At 40.7% G+C, this 14,100-nt stretch overlaps 1 long non-coding RNA gene across 1 annotated transcript in view; it reads right to left on the bottom strand.

Annotated features, from left to right (window-relative positions):
- Window positions 1-1,755: 1,755 nt before the first annotated feature.
- Window positions 1,756-14,100, bottom strand: part of LOC139600825 (uncharacterized) — a 43,798-nt gene continuing 31,453 nt past the window's right edge. Inside the window, exon 2 of the long non-coding RNA XR_011682680.1 lies at window positions 1,756-2,005. This is a non-coding gene — a long non-coding RNA (uncharacterized lncRNA). The remainder of the gene's footprint in view (window positions 2,006-14,100) is intronic.

Genomic DNA, 14,100 nt, shown 5'->3' with positions numbered 1-14,100 from the left:
TTATCCAGAATCTGCTCTGGTCATACTGATAAAATGGGGACAAAGGTTTCAAGGCAAATTTAATTTGTTTTAAATGGATTGTGTCATTCAATATATACTAGAAAATATCTTTAGCAAGTGAGAAAGCAAGGCAAATAAATCAGGCATAAATCTAAATTACTGACTTTATTGTAAGAATTACTTTACGTTTTCTGAGAGACTTGGTAAAGTTCTTTAAGCTAGCTCTCCAGCATGGTGTTACATCTGCTGTGGGAGCACTACCAGCACAGCTCCAGCACCACTCAGGAGTGGCTGGAAGGGTGCTCACTTCTCCAGCCAAAGGAGCTGGGCTCTGATCTATATGACCTGGGATAACATTCAGGATGCATCATCAATACTGTGGGGGAGTGAGGAGGGGAGAAAAAAAAAAAAAACAACCCCAAAACCACCTTATTCAAATGAGTCTACATTTTTGCTTTCTTCTGACTAGGCTGGCTATAAATCTCTGCCTTACTTAATTTTTCCATCAGTCAATCTCAGTCAGGGAAGTCAGGGCACTTAAGAGCTGCTTGGTTCCGAGCAATTACCTGAACAAAAGACTGCCTGGGACTGGACTATTGGCTCATCTTTATTCTGCAGCACTTTCAGATCATGAAAGGAGACACCTGGAAAGTACAAGGGAGGAGGTGCAAGAAATGGGACAAATTGAAAGAGAAAAAATATGCTGTAAATATATACCATAAGAAAAAATGGTAGAGATGTATATGTGTTGTCAGACCAAAGAAAAGATTTAGGTGAGAATATAGTAGCTATAGCAAAAGAAAAAAAAAAAAAGCTTCTCTGCTTCTGTACTACATTTTTGCTAAAAATAAGAAGACAGTGAACATTTCAACCACAAATAACCAAAGACTTCTTTGGGCTATCTGAAATCCAGAATTAACTGCTATTACAAATCATGTAATCTTACATAGCTCTCCTGATACTCTGATGCTCTCACATAGCTCTCCTGATCAACAAGCTGTTTTATTAAACTGCAGAAAGATTTTCCCCCTCCACCACCTTGAAAATCCTCTGACTCACCCTGATGTGATGTGGAAAAGATTCTAAGATAAACTCAGAAAATTTTGTGTGATAAGAAAATTCACTCTAGTTGAAACTGAGCCCTGAGACAAACTGCATTTACACATACTGCGTTTAGTGCTTCACTAAGGAAAACTCCAGTGGGAAATGACCTTCTTTTAAATGTTTTTGTAAGGACTGCAAAGACATTGATTTTTACCAATATTCTCAAGTGGAGACTTTTTAAAGTAGAAACTTTTCCACTTCATTATGTGACTGTAGACAATTTCATTTAGCAATAAACTTAAGGAAGTATTTTATGCAAAGATTCATAAAATTTACCATTAGATTACCTAATCTAAATATTTAGGTAACCCATAGATGCTGTTCCAATTATGCTGAGCTTTAACTTCATCTCTCTCCTTCATTTTTCTCTTGGTTGAATCACTTTTTATTATTTTTAGAACCATATTAGAACCTGCTAAATTTGTTAGTGGCCTCATGATGGGCAGTAACTGGAAGCCTTAGGCCCAGCCTTAGCTTCTAGCCCATTTAAACCATGGAACCAGAGCTCATATACCTTCTCCAGGTATGCCTTGGTTTGAAAAGACAGTGTTTGCTAAGGAAGGCAGGAGCCTCTCTTGAAATGGAAAATGTAAACCTCCTCCCTCCAAATTATTATAATTTTGAAATTAAGGGGGCTCTCAACCAATGATATGGGATTAGGAATAACAGTTATTTATTAAGAAAAATAAAAATGCAGTAATACAAAACAGCACTGACAGAGTCAGAATATGACCTGATGCCCTGTGGGTCAGCGTGTTGGTAGCAGTCCCATTAAATGGTGGCTGCAGCCCTCCTGGAGTGTCAGGTGTGGTTGTGTTGAAGCAGTGATCCTGTAGAAGGGTGCAGTTCTCCTCTGAAGGTCCAGTGGTGGTGTAGATGGGCCAGGTCTTCCTCCAGGAATCTGGCAGAGAAAAGAAGTATGTTCTTCTGGGAAACTAGTGGGAAAAGGCTGCCTGTGGTGTTCCAATCTCAGATTATATCCAGATAGGAATGCTTGGCTCCTCCCCCTGGGTGGAGCATCTCCCAATGGGATGGCATCATTTTATCAGTCATGCAGTGAGACTCAATGGCCCATTAACAGAAGATATGACCCATTTTTCAGAGGGAGGATTGGTTGTGGAAGAGAAAAAGAAAACACCCCACCTGCTTGTAACAGGTGGCCCAATTAACAGAAGAAATTGCCCCACTTCTAACAGAGGGCAATAGAATACACACCCCTGACCACATCTTGCATTTGCAGTCTAAGACAAGGTAGCACATGGTCTGTCCAGAAGGAGATTTGCAAAGGGTATATCATACGAATGTGACTTACCAGCTTTTTGGACTCAACCATGTAACACCTTTGCTAAAGTTGACCTTGTACTAAAAAGTATGAGCTTTTTTTTCTACTTCCACAGATCTTCAGTCCGGCTTTCTGTTCTGGGGATTAAGACCCTTATATGAGACCAATCCCCACCTCTCTTCGTCCTGTAACTCTTGGATGATGCCTCCTAAATAGATTTTAACTCTACAGCAGTCCAAATGTCCAAAAAACAATTGAGTTCCACAAAACTAAGGCAATATACAGGATTGGAGGTTATCAGCCCAGTGAGGGAAATAAAACTTCTGGGCAGCTGGTGTGTCTATCAAAGCAGCAGCGGTGTCACTTGTGCTCTCCTGGCACTTAGACAGATGTTTCATGCATACACATATAGCATTACAAAACATGCAAAGAGGTCAAAATTCTTTAAGATAATCAAAGCCAGGCTCCTAGTAATAGTAAAAAAAAATTGCTATAAATCTATAACAAATGACAGCTATAGGAAAAGGAAGAGCAAGAGTGGTGACCCACAGCCCTTCTCATAGTATGTGGTATAAAGTGTATTTCTGTATTTAAAATCTTTCATAATTTTGTCCATCTGTGGGGCCTGGACATTGTGTTAGTGGTCCCCACACACCTTTGGAAACTTGGGGCAGGGTGGAGGCTGCACAGTGCTGTCATGTTGTTTTGAAATTATGTCTGTCTATAAAATGAATAAACACTTGCTGAAAGCTGAAAAGACTTCTGCTGACTGTGAAGTTCCTTTGATACTGCACTTAAAGACTCCTTAATTGAGGGGACCACAAATAGACCAGAACTGCCTATATCTCTCAGCTGACATGTATGCCCATCAGCATGGAGGGTGTTTAGTTATCTCTTTATACTATTATGGCACTTTCTAATGCAATTTAAGGGTCCTCTTTTCACAACAATATGCACATTATGCACTCTTCCTGACTTCCTTTTAATTTTTCACAAAAATTAAACTCTGAAGTGTTTATGCAGATCCATTGATACTTTGAATACCTTGGGTTTGCATTTCAAAACCCCTGATTTACTAAGAAAAAGTGGCACAAGGCAAGAAGTAGGAAAATCATTCTTCTTGTTATATCAGGTGAATATCACCAGAGGCAGGGCAGACTACTGCAGCACCTTAATCATAGCAAAACAAAAAGGGGCCTGTATTCTCAGTAAGAGAAGGAATAGCCAGTACAGGCAGGTGATGAGCTTTGTTCAGTGCTGTGAACAATTTAGAGTATTCAGGATCTGTAGAATTCTAGTACAAGCTGAGATTGTAAAGCAAGGAAAACCTTCAAAACCATCTTCCTCTTTATTCATTCTGTAAAATCTAAGAGATGATGATTTCCTGTGAATTATAACCCTCTACCTCCATCCAACCCCACAGAATTACAGATCTGTACCAGCTGGGGCATATTGCAGGGCAAAAATATGTCTGTCAGGAAATCTGTGCTAGATTCACCCCTGCTGGAACAGAGGGTTGCAAATAATTTGAATAATTGCTACAGAGAGCAGATGGCAGAAATACTCCACTAGAATAGTTTCAAATATAGATTAATTCAGCAGGGGGAAAGAGACAAAATTGTAAAGACAATCTGACACAGAAATTAAAATTAAAATTAAAATTAAAATTAAAATTAAAATTAAAACAATACAATTATAATAATAAAATAATAGGGGAAATTATGCCAAAATTGCTATTTGAGGCTATTGCAGTCTAATGGATGCACTCTAATGACACAAAGAGGACAAAAGCAGTCTTCTTTGCATCACTACCATCCCTGAGAATACCACTATAGCTAGATGCCATCAGTTTGGTGCCATGTTATGCTGTTTCTGGCTTTTGCCAGAGCACTGAATCAAAGGTATCTCCTGAATTTCCCATCTCTTTTCTGCCTTCCCACAATATTTTTGGATGCATGGGTGCCACTCAAGGATGAGAAATGCTCCACTCCTTGAAATGCAGTGACCTCCTCATCCAGTGCCTTGCCCCAGGGCACAGACCCATGAAACTCAGGGTTGAACGAAGTTGCTCATCTTTACACTCCTCTTTTTCCAATGGCAAAACTGCAAGAAGGTGTGCCCTGCAATGCCTGGGATCCCAAGACAGATCACAACAGCAGAAATGGGTCACAGAATCAGTGCTACAGTGTAATAAATCACCAAAGATGCAGTTCTCCTGTGGAACTTCGCTGTTGTAAAATCAGGGAGATTGAGTGAACCTTGCTGAATGCCCTTCCTCAATGCTGCCAAGAACGTTCATCATATTTGTCAGATTCATAAATTGTAGTAAGAGAGCAGAAGAACACACATTTGAGAAGGACACCATAAATACATTTTGATACAGGTGATAAAAACACATTGCAGGATGAAGTGTTACTTGGTTAAATTCTTTATAGACTACTGATGATTAATTTGAACTTCTTTCCACTACTTTAAAAGTAAACATGAAAAAGAGATACACTGTTTAGTCGATTCATTAATCACCTCATATGATCTTGAAAAAAAAAAACACAAATCAAATGCACATGTGGCAAAGGAAGTTGGAACTGGCTAAAATATGTGACTTTGCAAAAGTAAAAGTCAACAAACAAAGTTTTGTGCAAAGAAATAAAAGTCATAAAATTATACTAACACCATGTACTTCGCCTAAAAATCTGGGATTCACCATCCTAAGTATAGTACAATGTAAAACTCTGTTTAAGATAACTCACTACAATTTACATTGTAGCCTATGTTAGATACTTTAAAATAAATAATGGGAACATACATTTGGAGAGAATAAAAAAATTAATAAATCAAAAATAAAAATCACTAAATCAGAAATGTTAGCAATGATGTCAGAAAGCATTTGAACCTTCTACTTACTTATATCTGCAAAATTTAAGTCAAACTCCCAGCTTTTCATCCAGACATGCAAATCACAATATTTATAGCAGCAAATCTGCCTTATTTGCATTTGTTTCTCTTTGGAAATAATAATCTTGTGACCTTTGCATTTTTGTACAGAAGTGGCATTGCACAAGTCACATTTTAGAGAATTCACACCCCCAGAGCCATGTTTCATAGAGCTGCTGCTTGCCTTGCTAGGGTTTCTAAAATCTACAGACAAAAAGCCAGCGGAAAACAATACAGGCTAAAAAAATCCTAGGTTTGTCTATATTTCCTTAAGCACTGGAGAAGGCTTAAAGAAGATCAAGCACTTCAAATATTGCAATCTGTTTCACATTTCTAATCAAATCAAACAAGAACAGAATAAAATTACACGAAGAATACTGAAGTCCATAGCAACGATTGCTAGATTTCAGTGAGTGGTCTGCTTCAGCTTCTTGAGCTTTTCTTTTGTAAATGTCACTATTAGCTGCAAAAGTAGCTTAATGAGGAAAGGAAATTTTCTGTAAAGAAAAAATTGGCAGCGTTTAAAGCTGAAGATGCTCATATTTTACAAAGAAAGTGCATTGCAGAATGTTCTAAATGTGGTGAAAATATAAGCCCCAAGCCAATGGTGAAGGGGACATCCGAATATCAAATACTATGGTAACAAGGCTCGAAAATGTGGAAAATGTTCAAGTTTGTAGCTGGACTGATCTAGCAGCAAAGAGCCAGAACCAGGCAGAAGGTCACCAGGAGGGAAAAACCCACTGGTGCACCTAGAGAGACAGAAGCTTTAGTCTGGCTGCTATAGGTGTTTTACAGCTTTATACCAACGATTCTGTACGTAGGACAAGGAAAGGCAGAAAAGATGACGAATGGAGCACGGGAGGAAAGCAGGATCCCCCACGAACGCCCCTTTCCGACCCAGCCGAGCGGTGCCAGCGCTGCGGACGGACGGACGGACGGACGGACGGACGGACGGTGCGGCTGCGGCGGCCGCGCACCGCCACCTGCGGGACAGCCCCGCCACAGCGCCGCCTCCTCCTCCGGAGCGCACCCCGCGCCTCCGCTGCGCCAGCCCAGGCCGAGAACCAAGGGCACGCACCGCTCTGTGGCCACCAGCCCTGCGGAGAGGGACCTGGGGGTGATGTCTCATGAGAGCCACCTGCAGTCAGAGGGGCTCACGGCCCAGAAAGCCAACAGTGTCCTGGGCTGCATCCAAAGCACCGTGGCCAGCAGGCTCAGAGAAGGAACTCTGTTCCTCTGCCCTGCCCTTCTGGACCCCAACTGGAGTGCTGTGCACAGTGCTGGCACAATTCTTATGCCTCCAACATAAGAAGGATGTAGAACTGCTGGGGCAAGTCCAGAGATGAGCCACGAAGTTGGTGAGAAGGCTGGAGCACCTCACCTAAGAAAAAAGGCTGAGAAAGTTCAGACTGATCCGCCTGGAGAAGGGAAGGTTGTGTGGAGACCACATAGGAAACTTCCAGTATCTGAAAATGGCCTACAGAGAAGCTGGAGAGGGATTTTTTTTGTCAGGAACTGTAGTGATAAAACAAGGAGTAATGGGTACAAACTGAAAAAGATAAAATCTAGGCTAGATATTGGAAAAAATTTCTTTACTGTGAGGGTGAGATACTGGAAACAAGCTCCCCATGGAGGCTGTGGATGCCCCAACTCTGGAAGTGTTCAAAGCCAGATTGGTTGGGGCCTTGAGCAACCAGGTCCAGTGCCAAGTGCCCCTACACATGGTAGGGCAGGTTGAGACTAGAAAATCTTCAAAGTCCCTTCCAATCCTCATGATTCTATGCTGAAACTGTACCTACACTGCTGAGCAGAGGCAGGACTGTTACCTCCCAGCAGAACACAGGGTGAATGTTCACATTCAATCAATCTCCCTGTCTGTGCTGTTGGCAGGTCCCAGGCAGTGCCAGGCACATAAACCGCTTTAGAAATTAACATTCTCACTTTCGTTTAATGTCTGTGACAGGGGAGAGAGGAAGAAGAGATATTTTTAATTAAAGATGGATACAGGAAATACAGGATTTAGAGGAAATACTGTATTAGTTGGCTTTCAAAGAGTCTATTTCCCCAGGGTGATTTAACTAACTCTGCCAACCAGCTGCATGCCAGATGAAGACACCGGATATCTTCTCAGCGCTTCTTTAAGACAGGGGAAGGAGAATCAAGGAATGCAAAAATGTACTTTATGCTATGCCATGTGGATTCTTGGCCATCCTGATCACCAAGGCAAAGCTTTCACCAGTCCATATGACTATCCTGCTATATCCACAGTTTGGATATAATGACTGTGTAAGATTTTTCCTAGTTGAGGCTTTATAAATGTCAAGGGCACAAATGAATGCTGCAGAAAGAAATTCCAACAGTTTGATGCCAGACATGGTTTGAAAGGTGCTTCTTTCTGAGGGCATGCTGGAATAAAAACAGCAGCAGTGTCTGTGCTACTAAGAAAAACTATCTGCACACATCCTCCAGAGAACTGGTCCTTTCAGCTAACTATTACTAACTACTGGAAACAGAAGGAATTTTTATGCAATCAATCCATTCAAACAAACTTCAAGTAGCAGATATGAGACAGTATCAGCCGAGCTACAACAAGCAGTGCACAGCAAAGAAATGCCCCACTTTCCTAGGAAGAACAGCACTGGAGTGTGCAAGAAGACAAGAGGGTCTGCCTGGAGGCAGAGATGTCTGATGTGCTCTGCTTACAGAACACCTCACACAGCTGGGTCCTGTTCTTGACCCTTCTTGAGGTACTTCACATCCACCATGATCATCAATAATTTGAAAAAAAACCAAACCCTCTAGCAGAAGTGGACTGAGATGCTATAAACTGCACTGGAGCACTTGTACAATGCTGACACAAAAAGGCAAATGCAAATCTGGGATATGTGGATGTGGTCCATCAGACACAGAGGTGACAATTCAGGAAATTAGGTTCAGCAGAAATCAACAAGACTGATGAAGAGTGTATGTGAGGAGAGAGTATAGAGCAATAGGATTGACTTAGTTTCAAATAGAGGAGAGGGATAATGAGATTATGGAAAATACTGTCATAAACACATCAGTGATTAATTGTTTCTGTGTATCGCCTATACAAGAAATCAGCAATGTTGGCAAAGAAGATTTCTGTAAGGCATAGGGAAAAATCTGTTTATGAGGAGAGTTAAGTGCTGAAGCAGCTGATGAAGTTAAGAAATCCTTGTGTTCAGAGATTTTTAAGAAAAAAATGCAGCAGTATTTGGACTCCTTCCACTTGGACTTCTTGCAATGTCAATTCAGGAGATGCAGTGGTATTCCAATTTCTCTTGATTCTCTCTTATCAATATCTCTTTAGTCATGGGCAGATTAAAAAGCCATGACCATATTGCAACTATAACATGACACATATAAATGTATGAATATGAATACAGAAGGAGAACACATGCACATTATTTCTTTTTCACATTTCATGAAGCCTAGGATATTTCCACAACTTCCAGTTTGACTCATAATTTTTAGCACTAAGAAAACAACCAGCCTGGAATCAAAACAAATATTAAAGATAAACAACACTAAATGCTCAACTTTTTTTTTTTTAAAGGTAAACATACATGAAACAAAGACATATTTACTGTTCAGTAAGTGTAGTATTTTTACATCTGCATATTTCAAACCTGAGTAACACAATAATGTGCTTTTATAAATTCTCAAAAACATCCAGAGAACCAGACATATCCAATGTAATACAATCATATTGCTTGAAATAGACTACTTTATAGAAAATAAAAGATTTATCACAAAATGAAACACTAGGAGCCAGTGAAGGTACCAAGAATAGGAACCTAACACATCAGTATTCATTCTGAATTGTGAACAGCAGACCACAGATGTCTTCTGCATTACAGGCCTTAAGTTTTATGTGACTATAGAAAACAGATGTGCCACATGTTTAAATAATGAAATCCCATGCTTTGTGTTGTTTGGAAATCTCAGACACTGGGCTTCAGCATATTGAAAATATTCTAGAAGTTATCTGGATATGAAGAGAATCACAGAACATTTGGGATTGGAAGGGACCTGGAGAAGTCCAACCAACCCTTCTGCTAAAGCAGGTTCATCTGGAGCAGGTGGCACAGGATCACAAATCCAAGTGGGGTGTGAATGTCTCCAGTGAAGGAGAGCCCACAGCCTCCTGGGCAGTCTGTTCCAGTGCTCTGCCATCCTCAAAGTAAAGAAGTTTTCCCTCACATTCAGATGAAATGTCCTGTGTTTCAGTTTGTGCCTGTTGTCCCGTGTCTTGTCACTGGGCACCACTGAAAAGGGTCTTGGCCCATCATCTTGACACCTGCCCTGAAGATATTTGTATGCATCAGTGAGAACCCCTCTGGGTCGTCTCTTCTTGAAGCTGAACAAGCTTCAGCCTTTCCACATAAGAGACACACTCCAGTCACCTAATTAGTTTTGTTGTCTTCCACCAGCCCTACTCCACTAGTTCCTCGTTTCTCTTGAACTGGGGAGCCCAGAACTGGACACAGCACTCCAGGTGAGGCCTCACCAATCCTGAGCAGAAGGGCAGGATCACCTCTCTCAGCCTGCTGGAAATGCTCTTCCTAATACACCCCAGGATCCCACTGGCCTTCTTGGCCTCAAGGACACACTGCTGGCTCTTGGACAGCTTCTTGTCCACCAGGACCCCCAGGTCTTCTCCACAGAACTGCTTTCCTGCATGTCAGCCCCCAGCCTGTACTGGTGCACAGGATTATTCTTCCCCAGGCGCAGGATCCTCCATTTGCCTTTGTTGAGCTTCACTATGTTGGCCTCCACCCAATTCTCCAGCCTGTCCAGGTCTCACTGAATGGCAGCACAGTACTCTGGGTATCAGCCACTCTCCCAGTTTTGTATCATCAGTGAACTTTCTGAGGGTACACCCTGTCCCTTCCTTCAGGTTGAGCATGACTGGATCCAGTCCTGATCCCTGGAGAATATCACTAGCTACAGGTCCCAATGGACTCAACAGCACTGACCACCATCTCCGGAGCTGTGACATTCAGCAGTTCACATCACCTACACTCATCCAGCCCACATTGCCTGAGCTTACCTACAAGATTGGATAAGATGTACAGTGTTATAGAAGCACTACAATGACAGTTCCACTTCATCCCTGCACTTGCAAAAGCAGTTGGCTAAGATGCCTAAAATTTCCTGTGTGTTTGTTTCCTGGACCTGACCAATAGTGTGGGGCATTTAGACATCTTGCCAGGCAATTGCTTTCCCTTCAGGACAATCACAGCCTCTTCCCTGCTTTCCTGCAGAACTGGATATTCAGAAAATGGAAGATACATTTCTAATTTGCGAACTGATTATTTAGGAGCTGATGTGGTGATGCATACTTGAATGCCTTGAGACACACCAGAGTATCTGCAAAATCCCTGAGGAGCTGGTATGTATTTCACAAGACCTCTGTGAGACCCATTTCCTTCTAGAGGCTGCTGGATATTCTTGATAGCTCAGACACCACTGGATGTTCAAGCATGAGCAAATCAATCAAGTCCAAGGACAATAAATTCGGATTTCAGCCCTTTCAACTTATCTACCAGCCTGAAATGTTCAAACCATAAGAGAAAATGCCAACAGAAATAGTTCTGTATCTCCTTAAATCTTCTGATGGAGTGGGAAGAGGCATGAAAAGGGGTCAGGGGTGGTAGAAGCAAGTTGGCATTGCTTGGCCAAGGACAGACAGCACAGAATTTCTTACTTTGGGTAGAAATACACAGTCTGAATGGCAAAACACAACATAACATGGCCCTCCTCCTGTGAAGCTGCTTGAGAACTATAATGTGATCACTTTTTTCTTATTATAAATCGGTTGTTACAGAGCCCTGACTTCTCTAACCTCCATAGAAGTATTAGAAGTATTACTCCACCAGCACAATAATAACACACTGGTAAATTATATTAATTCTACAAATAGTGTGAGAAATTGTGGATAACCAAAAAGGTTAATGCCTGTTTAATCTTCAGTTGCTGTGCTAGTGTGGTGTAAATCTGATGGTAAATGGGGTGGCAGGAGAGCAGAATAAAGTGCTGCATGTAAAATGCAGTCATCTGAAAGTTTTCCTCTTACTCTGCTTTAGCACTATATTCTCTCACAAAAGGCTAGTGAATTAACAATAATTGGAAAATAAGCACTAAAAAGAATACCATTTTTCTGCCCTTTCTGGTATGCTGACTCCAGATGCAAGAGCATAGGCAAAGATAGAAATACTGCAGCTGAACTGCACAAACCATTTGTTTTCAGTACAAGAAAAAGGTTCCTCAAGGGGTGGCTAAAATACTCAAAGGACATATTTTGTATACATCCAAACAACCGTTAGATTACTGTGTCCCTAGCATTGCAACACCAGGGAGAGCAGATACTGAAAACAAGTATTTATTCTCTGCATGGTATTTTTTGTCTCTCCCTGCTGCTGATATTCTTATGACACCAGACACTGCATAATTTGACATTTCAAATGTATGGCACCATCACAATGATACATGAGGAAACATTTACAGAGCCTGGCACAAGAAGCAAAATTAATACTGAAAAGCAAATGACTTACTTAGATTGGCTGCCATTTCTCAGTTTGAAGGGTAAATATTCAGTTTAACAGTTAAGCTTGGGAACACAAATAATTGATAGCTTTCAAGCAATGACTGTAGATATTTACCACCTACCTGTTTAACTACCTGTTTTTTGCCAGCACCAATGTTATCTTGCTGCAGGCATGTCTGGCTATATGACCAAATGTGTCTAAAAATACCCTGTGAATTCATTATGTTCTTTACGTAAAGAAATTATCTCTAAGATTTCGAGGAGAAAATGTTGCATAAACACAACTGAAGAAATAACCCATGGAGGTCATTCAAGGAAAATTTTAAAAAAAAGAGGAAAATTAATGAAGTATTGCCCTCTGCCCAAAGTATTTGTTCTTCTTTAGCACAATTTTAAAAACAATTTGTGAAAAGTTAATCAAGAAATACACTGAATGTTTCCACTAGGCTGCCTTGCCCCTCCACCCTCCCCACTCCCCTGGGCAGCATTCATTCAAGACACATCCTCACGCTTGGTTTGCCTTAAGCTCAATCATCTTAAAAGAGTTTTTCTGAAGGTCAAAAAGAAACAAAAAGCATGTATCAACATTAAGGGAAGAGGAGTAATATGAGTGTGAGTGCCAGGAAAGAATCAAAGAGAAACCAATCATGTCCTGGGTAGCAGAAGAAGGACAGGGAAAAAAAAGCTTCACTCTCCAAATTCCAACTCTCCAAACAATAATTTCTCATTATATAAATCAGCAGAATAGATTATGCAAAAATTATAAAACCACCAGTAATATGTCCAATGATCTCATCACAGCTAATATTAGTGCATAGAATGCTTTGGTCTGCATTTTTAAGTCAGTAGCTAAAATGCACAGCTGCATTGCCAAGGACTAAGACCAAAATGGACCTTCCCAGATCAGTATTTTATGGTGACAAGAAAGAAGCTAGACTCCTATAGCCTCGAGCACTGCTAGATTAACTTTCTGCAGGTGATAATAGGTCTGTAATCTCCACGGAGTGGGGCTGACTCAGCACCAATGCAACACATACAATGCCTTACTACAATCTCAGGTAGAACTTTGAGATGTTCAGGAGGTTATCAGCCAAGATCTTCATAATGTAAGATCGAATCTCCACATAACTGCAGCCTTCTGGATCTAAAATTCCATTTGGTCAAAGGTTTTAGTCCAGATAGTTGGTTGTAATAAGCTTTTGGTTGAGAAGCTTTTGTTCATGAGTGACTCTGAATGCAGATTTGTGAAGGAGTACAAGGACTGAATACTCTGTTCCTATTTGTTTCATACTCAGTCCCAAATTAACAAAATCCTGATGTCATTTCTGGACTAGTTCTAATTTATATTACCCTTCATGATATTTAGTTTTTCCTTAGCTAAAAAGACAAACACTGGTATAAACAATTTTTGTCATTCCCTAAACACTCAGATCTGCCATCAAAAATCAAGCTGGGTTTTGAAATTTTAATGATAAAGAAAACAATCTTTCCTTTAATTCAGGTCTTTTAATGTCCTTTATTAAGTTCTGCAAGGTTTTCATTTTTATATTTTTAGTAACTGCTAAAGAGCTTATTAACTGACCAATTCATTGTGCAATCACAATAATATAAATTATATCTAAAGTGGAACCTAGAAGCACAGCAAATCTCAGCCACAAATTCCTGTTAAGCCCTGACCCTGAAAATGAAACCACATGGAGAAAAACTGGTTTTAGATAAATAAGAAAAAAGATAAATTCGGCTGTTCAGAGAGGAACAAAGCTACTTCACCTGGTCCTGTGTTGAAGGGCCTTTTGTGAAGACTCTACACAGAGCATTTTTCTTCCTGTAAAAGGAATGATCAATAAATATCAATTTGCTTTAAGAAAAATTCTCTGTCTATAAGCAATTTCTCACCAAGTTGACAACCCTTTTTTCTTTGAGTCCCAAAGCAGAGCTATTAGACTGTATTTTAGTGAGAGCTGTGTCCTTCAGGAGCACTTTCAAAGTCAAGTGATGTCTCACCTACAGATTGCATCTAGGACTGGCATTGAAGGGATTTAAGTTGGTAATAAAGGCTCGCATGGCCAGTTAGATCCTGCAGCTTAGATGGCTCCCATGAGCTCCTACCCCAGGCCTTTACTGGGGTGATACATCAAGACCTTATCTGCTCTCTTCTTAACTCAGATGACTTCCACATCAGCTTGTCAGCAGGTAAGATTCCAGC

Source organism: Agelaius tricolor, unplaced genomic scaffold, assembly GCF_023055355.1.
Source record: "Agelaius tricolor isolate 1412-34295 unplaced genomic scaffold, bAgeTri1.0.p SCAF_2, whole genome shotgun sequence".
Classification (NCBI taxonomy): Eukaryota; Metazoa; Chordata; class Aves; order Passeriformes; family Icteridae; genus Agelaius; species Agelaius tricolor.
Note: the sequence above shows the minus strand (reverse complement) of the source record. Positions and strands in the feature narration are given on the sequence as shown.